Below are 12190 nucleotides of genomic sequence, written 5' to 3' on the forward strand. Positions count from 1 at the left end.
CAGACTCATTCCCCTTATCTGGATGTGACAGTCATGGCAAGTGATTGATGGAGACATACTGCATTTTAAACGTCCATTGCTCAAATCTTACAACAATAAAGGGAAGCCAATAAAAGGAAAAGTTGCTTCTGATTTCTCCATTCCCGTTCTTACATCGTGCAGTGAGGATTGAACCAAGGACCTATAAGGTTGTCCTGTCAATGTTTTAAAAACATTTTTTATCAGATTGCTCTGTCTTAATTTAAATTACCAACTTTTTGACCATTTGGATTATTTCTAATTGTTTACTACTTTAAAACTGTGGTGAGCATCTTTGCACACTAAGGGCTGATCATTAAGTTAGAGGGGGTTTGCTCCGAATTGCTTTCTAAAAGGCCTCTACCAATTTACGTTGCTACTAATGATACAGCAGTGTCTTGCTTCAACCTGATGGATGGCGGGAGTCTTCCTTCTTATTTCCTGGCTCAGTTAATAAGCTCCTTGGTGTTAAGATTTGCATGCCTTTGATCTCTCTCCAGGTACAATGCTTCCATCTCTGCTTATTTACTAATTGTTTTCTTCACAATTAGCAAACGGGACTCTTGCTGTTTTCTAATCTATATATATGAACTCTTTATGTGTTCTAGATATTAATCTTTTTGTGTGTGTGAAGTCATAGTCACTTGCAACTATTTCCCCAGTGTAGTTTTCATTTCTTTTAATGACAGTGCTATTTGTTGTACAAAAGCTCAAGTGTTTCCATGGCTGATCTCTCTTTTCTTCTGTTTGTACTCTGTATTAACAGAGTACAGGTACTTATAGTTCAGGTTCTGTACTGTGGGAATCACCAGCCTGACTCAGACCTGTTTCCTGTTGAGACCCTAGCCCTGTCTGTGTATTTCCAAGCTCTCTCCTTTCTTCCTCTTCCAGACTGCTCTTCCCTCATTTACATTACACTGTGCAGCCTCCTAGCTCACATCTCTATCCTGTGCTGGGATTCCTTGCCATTTGCTTGTGACCCACATGCATGTTTCTCCGGACGTCCTGGACTGGCAAGATAGATGGAAATGTTTTCAACAACATTCTCACCTGGAGAAATTAGGCAGTAATTTGAAGGTCTTAAAGCTAAGCCTTATCCAAGGATTCTGGGTCTAGGTCCCATCAGTTGTGTAGTGCAGTTCCTCACCAGGCTGCCTGGCCGAAGGCTTTGACTTTCATCTATGTAGAAATAGAGGCTCGAGCCGGGCGCTTGTGGCTCACATCTGTAATCCTAGCTACTCGGGAGGCTGAGATCTGAGGATCAAAGCCAGCCCAGGCAGGAACGTCTGGGAGACTCTTATCTCCAATTAACTACCAGCAAACCTGTGGCTTAAGTGGTAGAGTGCTAGCGTCCAGGCCCAGAGTTCAAGACCCACAACCAAAAAGGAAAAAAGAAAAAAGAAAAGAAATAGAGGCATGGCTGCCTTGTCATTGCTCTCTCTTGTGTAGCTTTTCCCTGGCAACTCTTGCCCTGAGAGATGGAATGGAGTCTGGAAGGAGGAACTAAATGTGTGTGTGTGTGTGTGTGTGTGTGGAGGGGGGTCTAGTTTCAAAGTAGGCTAATGGCTCAGCTGGGCTGGCATGGGGTTGCCTTGGCATATGAGGGATTTCTGAATGGACTATCTATATGTTTTTCTCATCTGGTCCAACCATATGTAATCCTAGCTACTTAGGGAAGTGAGATTTGAGAATCACAGTTTGAAGCCAATTGGGCCAGACAAATCTGAAACCTTTATCTCCAGTTAACCATCCAAAAGCTGGAAATGGAGCTATGGCTCAAATGATCGAGAGCTAGCCTTGAACAAATAAATGCTAAGAGACAGTGCCTGTGCCCTAAGTTCAAGCCCCGGTCCTGGCACAAAAAAAAAAAGAAGGAAGAGGAAGAAGAGGGGGAGAAGGAGGAGGAGGAGGAGGAATGACATCTTTTGGGTGTCTTTGTTATGAAATGTGTCAAAAAGCTATTCTAAGGAGAAAGAAGGAAAAACAGGCTGAATGAAGAATTTTCTGGAATGAAAGCTTTTTGCAAAAGAATACTGATTTGCTCAGTCTTATATTTTGTAGTACTACATGTATAACCATGTAAACACTATTATTAGTGAAGTTCAATACAGGAAAAATGGCTTTGTTTTTGGAAGTCTAAAACTGTCTTTCTATTGAAACAATTTCTATTGAGTTACAGTTGCATGATGATTCTTAGAAGCACAGCTATTGTGTTAGATGAGTGAATGATTTTGAAATTTGTGTTTCTGACATCTCTTCATCTGGCCTTGATCAGTCTTTCTTAAGTACTCTTGGGACCTTACCCAACAACGCCAAGGGAAGGTGGAGAGAGAATTATCTAAAGGAGCTATATTTGCCTGGTATGAGTCAGGCTGTTCAACTTCTGGTAAAGTACCATGTGGAAAAGGGAATCCTGAGAAAGGGGCAGAGGAGATTTACATATTCCTCTGTATAATCTGCCCATCAGGACTAGAGAGATGGGGTAAAAGGACAATCTGGATTGTCCTTTGAGTTGAAGGCCTAGGTGGTCCAGCACTTCCTCTACCTTACATATGGATTTGTCTTCAAGTTGCCCAATTGGTGATGATATGATGACACTTTTGACAAGTAAAGATGGTCATTTGTGGTGGTTGATATGAGGGACCATGTACTAGACCTGTTAGAGGTTCTGACAAGTATAGACATAGGAGCGTGGTATTAGAAACTGAGGTGCTCTGGTCCCTTCATTTTCTTCAGCATCCCCAAAGCTTTTTACCTTGCTCTGTTCTATTCTGTCAGGTGCCAGGTAAGGATGGAAAGGCTCTAGATGAATTTGGTTTTGATTCCTCTTCTCATTTTCCAGGCCACCCTTGGTACCCCTGGATCATTTCATCCAGATGATGAAGAAGCATGACCCCAGGTGTGAGTTTGGGGCAGAAATATCCTTTACATAAACACCTGGAAAAGAACAGTTTTCTCTGGCTACTGCCTTTCTGGTGCCTAATATCAGACTTTCCAGGAGGTAGCAGTTGGCTTTGGCTTAAAAAAAAATCTTTTACAAGTGTTTATAAGGTCCATAATACAGTTATTATATATTGTTAGAAGCCAAGATGATCTGATTGTTTCTTTCGATATTTCTATACCTAAAACCTCACTTTCCATTGAGTTTGAAGGATATTTGGTGCTTGTGTCTACATCCAAGTGGGGCTGTGTTCTGGCTTTCCTATTCCATTTAAGCTTCGGTAACCTTTTGTACCTTTCTCTGTTCTTTGGAAGGGACAAGTTGTATTTTTTCCCATCTCAGCTTCATCCAGATGAAGAGTACTATTTTAATGATGAGAATAAACAGATATGAAAGAAGAAAGAAAAGCTGGGTACCAGAGGCTCAAGCCTATAATCCTAGCTATTCAGGAGACTCAGATCTGAGGATCATAGTTCAAAGCTAGCCCAGTCAGGAAAGTCCTTGAGACTCTTATCTCCAAGTAACCACTAGAAAAACAGAAGTGGCACTGAGGCTCAAAGAGGTAGAATGCTAGCATTGGGGACAAAAGCTCAGGGACAGGGCCTAGGCCATAAGTTCAAGCCCCATGACAAAAAAAAAAAATAGGAGAAAGACACTTTCTTTTTCAGCAAACTGTACATCTATTTTATTCACCCTAGAGCTGAGCCCAGGCAAGTCTGAGCAATAAGTAGCTTCAAAATGAAGGCAAAAATGTTTCTGAATGTGTCCTTGAAAGATGGGTCTTACCAGTAGTATAGGAGCCTTCTCAAGGTATAACTCTAGAATTAACAGTTCATATGGTCTTTAAGCCCTAGAGGGAAGGATATTAATCTATGCAAATGAACAAACAGTAGCTGTTTGCTGTCCTGCTGTGCAGGGAACATTTGGTGACCTGACTAATCTGAAAGTTTCTTTCTCTAAGTAGTACATTTAATTTAAGTATTTGTTCTGAAGTCTTAGAAGTGATTTCATTAACTTAAAAAAAGAAAAATGCCAGGGGCTGTAAATCCTTGCTACTCAGGAGGCTGAGATCTGAGGACTGTGGTTCAAAATCATCCTGGGCAGGAAAGTCCATGAGACTCTTATCTCCAGTTAATTACCAGAAGACCAGAGTGACTCAAAGTGATAGAGCACTAGCTTTGAGGAAAAGAGCTCAGAGACAGCACTCAGGCCCTGAGTTCAAGCCCCATGACCACCTCCACCACCAACAAAAACCCAACACGTTCCCATTTTTAGTGCTCAGAGTCATTAAAGACTTCACGAGGATGAATGTCCCATGTTTCTTGTTTGTCTTGGAGGACTGTTCAAAACTCTCTTGTCTTTTAATGGTGCTTTGCAGTCTGATTTTCGGATTTAGTAACTATAGCCTTAAAAGCCACAAGCCTGCTGGGCACAGGTGGCTCAGGCTTATAATTCTAGCTACTTAGAAGTCTGAGATCTGAGGATATCAGTTCAAAGGCAGCCTGGGCAGGAAAGCCTTTGAGACTCTTTATCTCTGATTAACCACCAAAAAGCTGGAAGTAGAGTTGTGGCTTCACTTGACCATGCCTTGACCATGAAAAAGCTCTGGGACAGTGTCTAGGCCTTAAGTTCAAGTCCCAGTACTGGCACTGAATAAATACATATATATTAACACCACCACCAACAGCAACCGACCCCACAGACATGCAGACCATGTGCAGAGACTGCTGTGCTGTGGGCTCTCCTTGCCTGGTAATGGCACATCATAGAATCTAAGTGGCTAGGATGAATTGTTTCAGAGGATAGGCAAGGTGATTCTTTTCTAAGAGAGCCAACATAATCTAAGTGTTCTAAGACTCATTTACTAGGGTTTAGTGCCTAGGTGGTTAGTATTGTAGCTTGGGTTTCTGACAGCGTTCATTTTTTCCATCCACTATGTGGCCAAGATCCATTACACAGCTATGTTTTTGAATTCATAAAGCAGAAGGACGGACATGTCTTCACTTTATGGGGTGAGATCAGTAGAGAAGTTTTGAGATGGAGCTAGAACGATAAAGAAATACTGGAGTCTCTCCCTTGAACATAAGCAATCCTTCATTACCTACTTGGAATGCTTCATTTTAGGTGTGTTTTCAGTGCTCACGCATCAACTTGATGGATTGGTGTGGAGTAGTTCTCCTTTTGCAGTCACGGTGCCTTTATGGTTTAGCTTCTTAAAACTGAATTTCCCTTAATGCACCATGTCAGCAACTTATACCCATCAGGAAACCAAATTGATTTTGTATATGGAATCTTGAAATCAGATGCCATCTTTTCTGCAAAGTCTCTTCCTATGTAGATAGAAAACACAGATCAATTCCCTAGCTGAAGGCCCTTGCTCTTTCCCCTTTTCTTTTCTTTTCTTTTCATTTTCTTTATGTGCTGATATTTGAGCTCGAACTCAGTGCCTCCTCCTTTCGCTCAGCTTGTTTGCTCTGGGCTGATACTCTACCACTGAAGCCATGCCTCCAGTCTGACTTTTTGCTGGTTAATTGGAGATATAGTCTCATGAACTTTTCTGCCAGGGCTAAGTTCAAGTCATGTTCCACTGATCTCAGCCTCCTGACTCGATCAGATTACAGGCACGAGCCAGCTACTGGCATCTGACTCCTTGCTGGCTCTCGATGTTTGTTTCTAGAAGTTATAGAAGAGGAGAAAAACTCATCCAGTCATGCAGGAATCTCCCTTATGGCTGCTGTCTGGAAGGAGTCAGTGTAAGACATTTCTACCTGCAAAGAACATGAGTTTCTCCCATGACAATTCAGATTCTATCGTCCTATAACACTTAGTGGTTAATCTTGAGAGTAAAATCATTGCCCATCTCTGGATGCTAGAACTTATATAATAAGTGGGATGAAGCCTTTTTTGTCTTTTGCAAAGTAATGGTGGCCGGTGACCAGGCTGTTGGTTGAAGAAATACTTCAAATCAGATTTGCCTTAGATTTGACTGAACGCAGATTTTATATCCAGGATCCTAATTAGTGAGACGGCATGTGAGACAAAGGCCATTTCTCTTTGACATCCTTGCACTATTTCTCCACAGCTTTTCCCCTCGCAGTCCAAGGAGATTGCAGCCTGGGAAGTTTTGCTTGGTGATAGAGTAGCTAAGAATGTTTCTTTCTAACAGATCACAGAACAGAAAGTGCTGGTGGATGTCTCTTCTTGCCCCAAGATCTTCATTGGAAGTCCTTGGGACTTGGTAGCTTTAATGAACTCACCAAGAGGCAGTAATATGTCACCATTTTCTTTTGGACCACCTAAAAGGATGACATCCAGCTTTAGAGACCCTCCTCTAAGATGCCATTTCCCAGAGCCAACATCTTAGCTCTCCCATTGTCTGGGATCTGTTTCTAACTGGCGTTGACAAGGTGCAAGCTAGTCATAATGGCCAAAATGCAGTGGAATGTTCTGCTTGATTGGCTTAAGGGGGTGAGGGGGGCAGTCACCTTTTGTCACCTACAGAGCAACACTTCTCTTTTGAATTTCTTAGGAGAATTGCACCACTACTCTAGAAACAAGGCATCAATCCATTCTTTGCATGTTGGCATTTGCCCATAAGCATATCCTGGAATGACCTGGAATAGAGGCAATGGAGGATAAATTCATCTTGTACAGACTTGTTCCTGCTAGTTCTAGCCTGTCTCTCACCACAGAACTGAGCTTTTAAATACACCAGTGATTGGTTTTGTGTCGGAATGTGTGGATTGTTGGATTGGAAGAATTCTCTCCCTGGATCTCTAGTGTTTACATAAGCAGATATTTTAAAAATGTTCTATCACTGAATTAAATAGCAGGGCTTATTTTTTTTTAAAGTTTTGGATGCTTCAAGGTAGTACAAAATCAAAATGTTAAATGTGACGGTTTTTTTATTGTTGTTGTTATGAGTTGTAATGCAGCCAGAAGGGCTGTATTATCATTTTGTCAGGAAAGGGTCAAAATGGAAAATTTGCAACCGAGACAAACCAGAATAGAACAAGTGCAAACAGAAGCCGGCAAATCTATGCTCCTTGTTGGGAGTTCAGCCCATGGAATGCTATGTAGGACAAAAGGAATGGCAGAGATATTTCAGTAACATTTTGTTCTCTATCAAAAACCTTCTGAAATATAAATCTGCTGTGTATTGGAGAATGGAGACAGCAATTGATTCAAGTTGAATGGCTTTCATTTAACTAGAGTATCCACAGAAAGCACTTCGTGTTCTGACAACCATCTTTTTGGCTTTCTTTGACTTAAAGAAAATTGAATTTCTGTTTACATATCATATAGGATTGTCTTATAGAGAACGACATAGGTCATATCCCATCACAATGGCCAGTGTTACAGCACACAGAGACATTACTAAATGAGATATACACATTTCTAAATCATGGCCAGAGCTGCAATAATAATGTGAGGTAGGTCATATGAAGCCATTTGAAACTATAAATAATTCAGTTGTAGATGTGCCTTTGTTAAAAAAATTTATAAATAAATTCTCTCTTGCTGACACATGCCCATAAACATCCCTCTCCCCCTCGTTGTATAGTAGAGAAGGAAGAATATGAATGTTAATCATAGAAGTAAATGCCCTTTTTGGTCTGTCTGCAGCAGATTACCTTCTTTCTTCCCATGATGGTTTCCAGAGTTGCTTCAATTATTGAAGTTTCACAATCACCCATAAAGGGTCCCTTTAAGGGTCTTGCCATGTCAACTGACAGCCATCAGTGTTAGTGGTTAAAGAAACTAAATTTTAGAATTCATAGCCTCCTGCATCAGAGTTTCTGATTTGAGTTTCCATTTTACTCTCCTCTAGGAGATAGTGGTTGCTTGAGAGAGAGAGAGAGAGAGAGAGAGAGAGAGAGAGAGAGAGAGAGAGAGAGAGAGAGAGAGAGAGAGAGAGAGAGAGAGAGAGTTAAATCCCAAGATTCAAAACATCAGTCCTTGCACTTTTATTTTATTTTATTTTATTTTTTCTCAGTCGTGGGGATTGAACTCTAGGCTGGGCACTGTCCCTGCACTCTTCAGCTCAAGGCCAGGGCTCTACTGCTTGAGCCACAGCGTCACTTCCAGTTTTCTAGTGGTTTATTGGAGATAAAAGTCTCATAGACTTTCCTGCCCCAGCTGGCTTTGGACTGTGATTCTCAGATCTCAGCCTCCTGAGTAGCTAGGATTTCAGGCATGAGCCACCAGCACCCGGCTTCCTAGATATCTTAAAGAACACAATGTTTAAAATTTTTGAGTTAGTGATCAAGAGACAGCTTTTTTTTTTAAAAAACACCTCTTAGCTGCACTTTACCTTCAAAGTTCTTACTTGTATACCTGATGTTTTATTTCCTTTTTGTGTTTATGCTGATTTGTTATTAATCTTTATTGTATGCTACTATATTATTGTATTGCTACTTTGTATATGTATGTATGGGTATATGTATACATATTTAACTCACTGCCCATGAAAATAGAAAACACAGCTGGGCACCAGTGTCTCACACCTGTAATCCTAGCTACTCAGGAATCTAGATCTAAGGATCCCGATTCAAAGTCAGTCGGGGAGGAACTTAACATGAGACACTCATCTCTAGTTAACCAGCAAAAAATTAGATGTAGAGCTGTAGCTCAAGTGGTAGAGTGGTAGCCTTGAATAACAACAACAAAAAAAACCAAAACCCTAAGAGCCAATGCTCAGTTCTGAAGTTCAAGCTCCAGTACCAGCACAACTCTCTCTCTCTCTCTCTCTCTCTCTCTCTCTCTCTCTCTCTCTCTCTCTCTCTCTCTCTCTCTCTCTCTCTCTCTCTCTCTCTCTCTCTCTCTCCCCTTTATCCCTTGACTGTGTTTTCTAGTGCTAGACAGCACTTCTCTTCCCACTTCTCTGGGATTTCATCTTGCTCAGTTCCAGTGTGTGCTTGTCAGTCTGAAGGTTTGAATTTCCTGACCAAGTTCTTGTATCCAAATCCCTTTCCTGTGCTTAATGCTTTGGCATTCCATTGAGCAGTCCTAGTCAAAACTGAAACTTCTGCTAATAAGATCAGTCTCTACAACATGACTAATTTCTCACTCCCTAGTTCTTTCTCAGTTCTTATTTCCCAAAGACAAGCAACCTAACTTCTCCTAAATAACGGCACTTTGATATGCCTTACTCAAGATCTCTTGATTTGTTTTTCTATTCTTCTGATCCACATCTTCAAACAGCAACAACCAGGAACAGATCATTGACAAATTAGTTGTCCCACCCAGTAGTTTACAATATTACACTCTGTTTAAAAATAATTAAGCTTTGCTGTGTTCTTAGCTGTGGGTCAGGAACTGTACTTGTTTTACCACCCAGCACAGAAGTTAATCACAAACGCGTCCTCTGAACCAAGTCATTAAAAATAGAGCAAAGTTTCTGAACTAGGCAGTTGGCAGCAAGTCCATACTTCCATCTGGGCATGGTTAAGAAAATTCTTCATGATGTTTAAATCACATCAGCTTTGCTCTCTTTTGTATGACCGTGTGCCTGTATGTAATCTAGCCCTCTGAAGGTGGGTTTGACTGTTAGCTAACCTTATAGATAAAGAAAAGTCACTGAGAAGGAAACAGGAAAACAAAGCCAGGTATGTTCTGGGTGTATATTCTTTATTTGCCAGTTTCTGTGATAGATCAAATGGCATGTCTCTTGCTTATTATTTATTTATTTTTACTTTTAGGGTTTGAACTCAGGGTTTGGCATGCTTTACCACTTGAAACATATCTCCTATTCTTTTTTTTTTTTTGCTTTAGTTTTTCTTTCCCCCTGGATAGGGTCTTGTGCTAATTTTCTTTATTTTAATTTTAGTTTTTTGGCCCTGGGCTAGCCTCAAGTCCCTATCCTCCTACATTAATCCCTGACCCCCAAAGCAACTAGGATTACAGATGTGGCCACACCACACTTGGGTATTGCTTGTCTCTCCAACTGAAAACTTTGCTGCATACAAACTGAAAGAATATACATTTGACTTTGAAATCTTTATGTCTTTGGGATCTCCACTTACAAGTTACCTTTGCTAATGGCTTTTAGCTGCTAAACTTCCAGACATGAAATGCTGATGAATCTATTTCCATTTGGAGTGTGGCAGATTATGCTTTTCTGCTCCCTGCAAAAGGGATTTATGTCTGGAATATATAGCAGACTTTAAACACTTGGGGACCTAAGTACAGACATGTGAGTGGCTGGTTTGGAGAGGAATTTAATCCTTCAATTTGGATTTTTTTTTTTTATCAGGGGCCAGTATTTCATAAAGTAGATTGGGTTTTGGCCAGCTTTATAGCTATGATTGTACTTTAAATGTATATTTTTGTTAGAAGCCTTAAATTGCTAAATGATATGAAGATTATTCTCCAGTATTTTTTCTGTTGAAGCAATCTCCTTATAACCCTGGAAAACTCTTGTTTTAAAGTTGGGTTTTTCTTCCTGGAGAACTGTTGTATTAAATTAACTAATGTTTAACAAACTCATTGAGAGAAGATGATTAGGAATTATTAAAACAACAACAACATCAAAAAGAAATGTTTGACTTTCATTCACCTAGATTTAAAAATACAATTTCCAGAGTTGTTAGTGTCTTTATTTCTAAAAATAATGGGAGTAAGACTATTCCTAATTCTATAGTAATGTTAAATATTGATATTAAAAGCCACGGATGGAACATGCTCATATTAATTCAAATTAAGGAAAGAAGAATACTTACACTATTAATGTAATAGCCAATTGTTGATGATGTTAGCTATCTATGATACTTTGATGATTATTTAGGCAGTTAGTCATTCATGAAACTTTAAATCAGAAGAAACCATGAACATACTTTTGTTCAGCTTCCTCATTTAGCATGCAACATAATTCTATTCATTTTATTTTATAAGTCTGTTAGGTGGAAGTACTATGCTAGTAGGGGACAGTAAAATTGAATAAGTTATGTTCCTGGCTTCAAGAAAATTAAGCCTTCCTTTCTTTTTCTGCATTATTTAAAAGGACCACTTCTAACATGGAGATTTTAGATTTTTCTTACTGCTAGTTATTATTTGTCAAGGTGTAAAACATTAGAACTTAATGTATTTTGTGAACTTTGAGAAACATGAAAGTAAATATACATCTTTATAGTTTGAGTTAGTGTTAGATTGCATTTACAGTCTTTTGCAAGACAGAATTCAGGCCTTCTCTTACACAAATACAGCTAACATCACTAAGTTAATGAGACTCCACAGAAGGCCACTGTCTTCATTCCTCTGTTGTAGAACTGGGGGATTTGTTTCTTCCCTTCATCTGAGCATCTTCTAAATATTGATATATCGAATTCCACTTAAAAACAATCTATTGGTATTATTATTAAAGAAAATCATTGTTGAAAACTATGGTTAACACATTTATAATCCTAGCTATGCAGGAAGCTGAGATTTGAAGATTATGGTTTGAAGCCAGCCTAGGTTGGAAAGTCTATAAGATATTTACCTCCAATGAACAACTAAAAAGCTGAGGTGGAGCCATGGCTTCAGTGGTGATTCTAAGCCTTGAGAAAAAAAATCTGTAAGGACAGTGCCCAGGCCCTGAATTCAAGCCCCAGAACCAGTGTGTGTACACACACACACACACACACACACACACACACACACACACACACACACACACACCACACACACACACACACACACACACACACACACACACACACACACACACACACACACACAATTATGGTTAACAAGTACTTACTAGATTTTGTGGCTGGAAATAAGGAACATAAATAAGGTTAAGAAAAGTCCCCATGCAGATTGGTGACTGGCTGGCACACTGAGAGTTTGGGAAGTGTCAGTCACTATACTAATCACTTAATCCTCACAGTAAACTAGACAGCTCATTATCATCTCCACATTGCTGACCCAGTAGCTAGGTTAGTAGTTTGCCTGAGGTCACTCAGCTTGTAAGTGGTAGGACAGAGATGCAGCCCATGCCACCTTGACTTTAGCCCCTGGACCCGTCACAAGGCATACTCCATTGCTTACCACCTGGCACCAATGTAGGAGCTGCAGTCACTTAAAAATGTTGAGTATATACAAAAGCATATCACAAAATCAATGTAACTTAGAGAAACTCAGCAATCATTTAACTCTCAGATCTTTAAGTTACCACAAACTTGATGTGGTCCCACGTGGATCCTCCCTGTTCTTATCTTCTCCTTTCCCACTCATGTTAGAAATCACCAC

The 12190-nt window shown here is 40.0% G+C and overlaps 1 protein-coding gene across 8 annotated transcripts in view; it reads left to right on the forward strand.

Moving 5' to 3' along the window:
• The window catches only part of Atxn1 (ataxin 1), a 414394-nt gene that overhangs the window by 17677 nt on the left and 384527 nt on the right, over positions 1–12190 (forward strand). The window contains exon 3 of one of the 8 annotated variants that reach the window (XM_070024521.1): positions 2861–2917. The exons of the other annotated variants lie outside the window; for them this stretch is intronic. The gene's annotated coding sequence lies outside the window, so the exon portion shown is untranslated. The remainder of the gene's footprint in view (positions 1–2860; positions 2918–12190) is intronic. 8 annotated transcript variants of the gene reach the window in all.

This window comes from Dipodomys merriami, unplaced genomic scaffold (genome assembly GCF_024711535.1).
Source record: "Dipodomys merriami isolate MVZ:Mamm:240054 unplaced genomic scaffold, mDipMer1.0.p SCAF_16, whole genome shotgun sequence".
Classification (NCBI taxonomy): Eukaryota; Metazoa; Chordata; class Mammalia; order Rodentia; family Heteromyidae; genus Dipodomys; species Dipodomys merriami.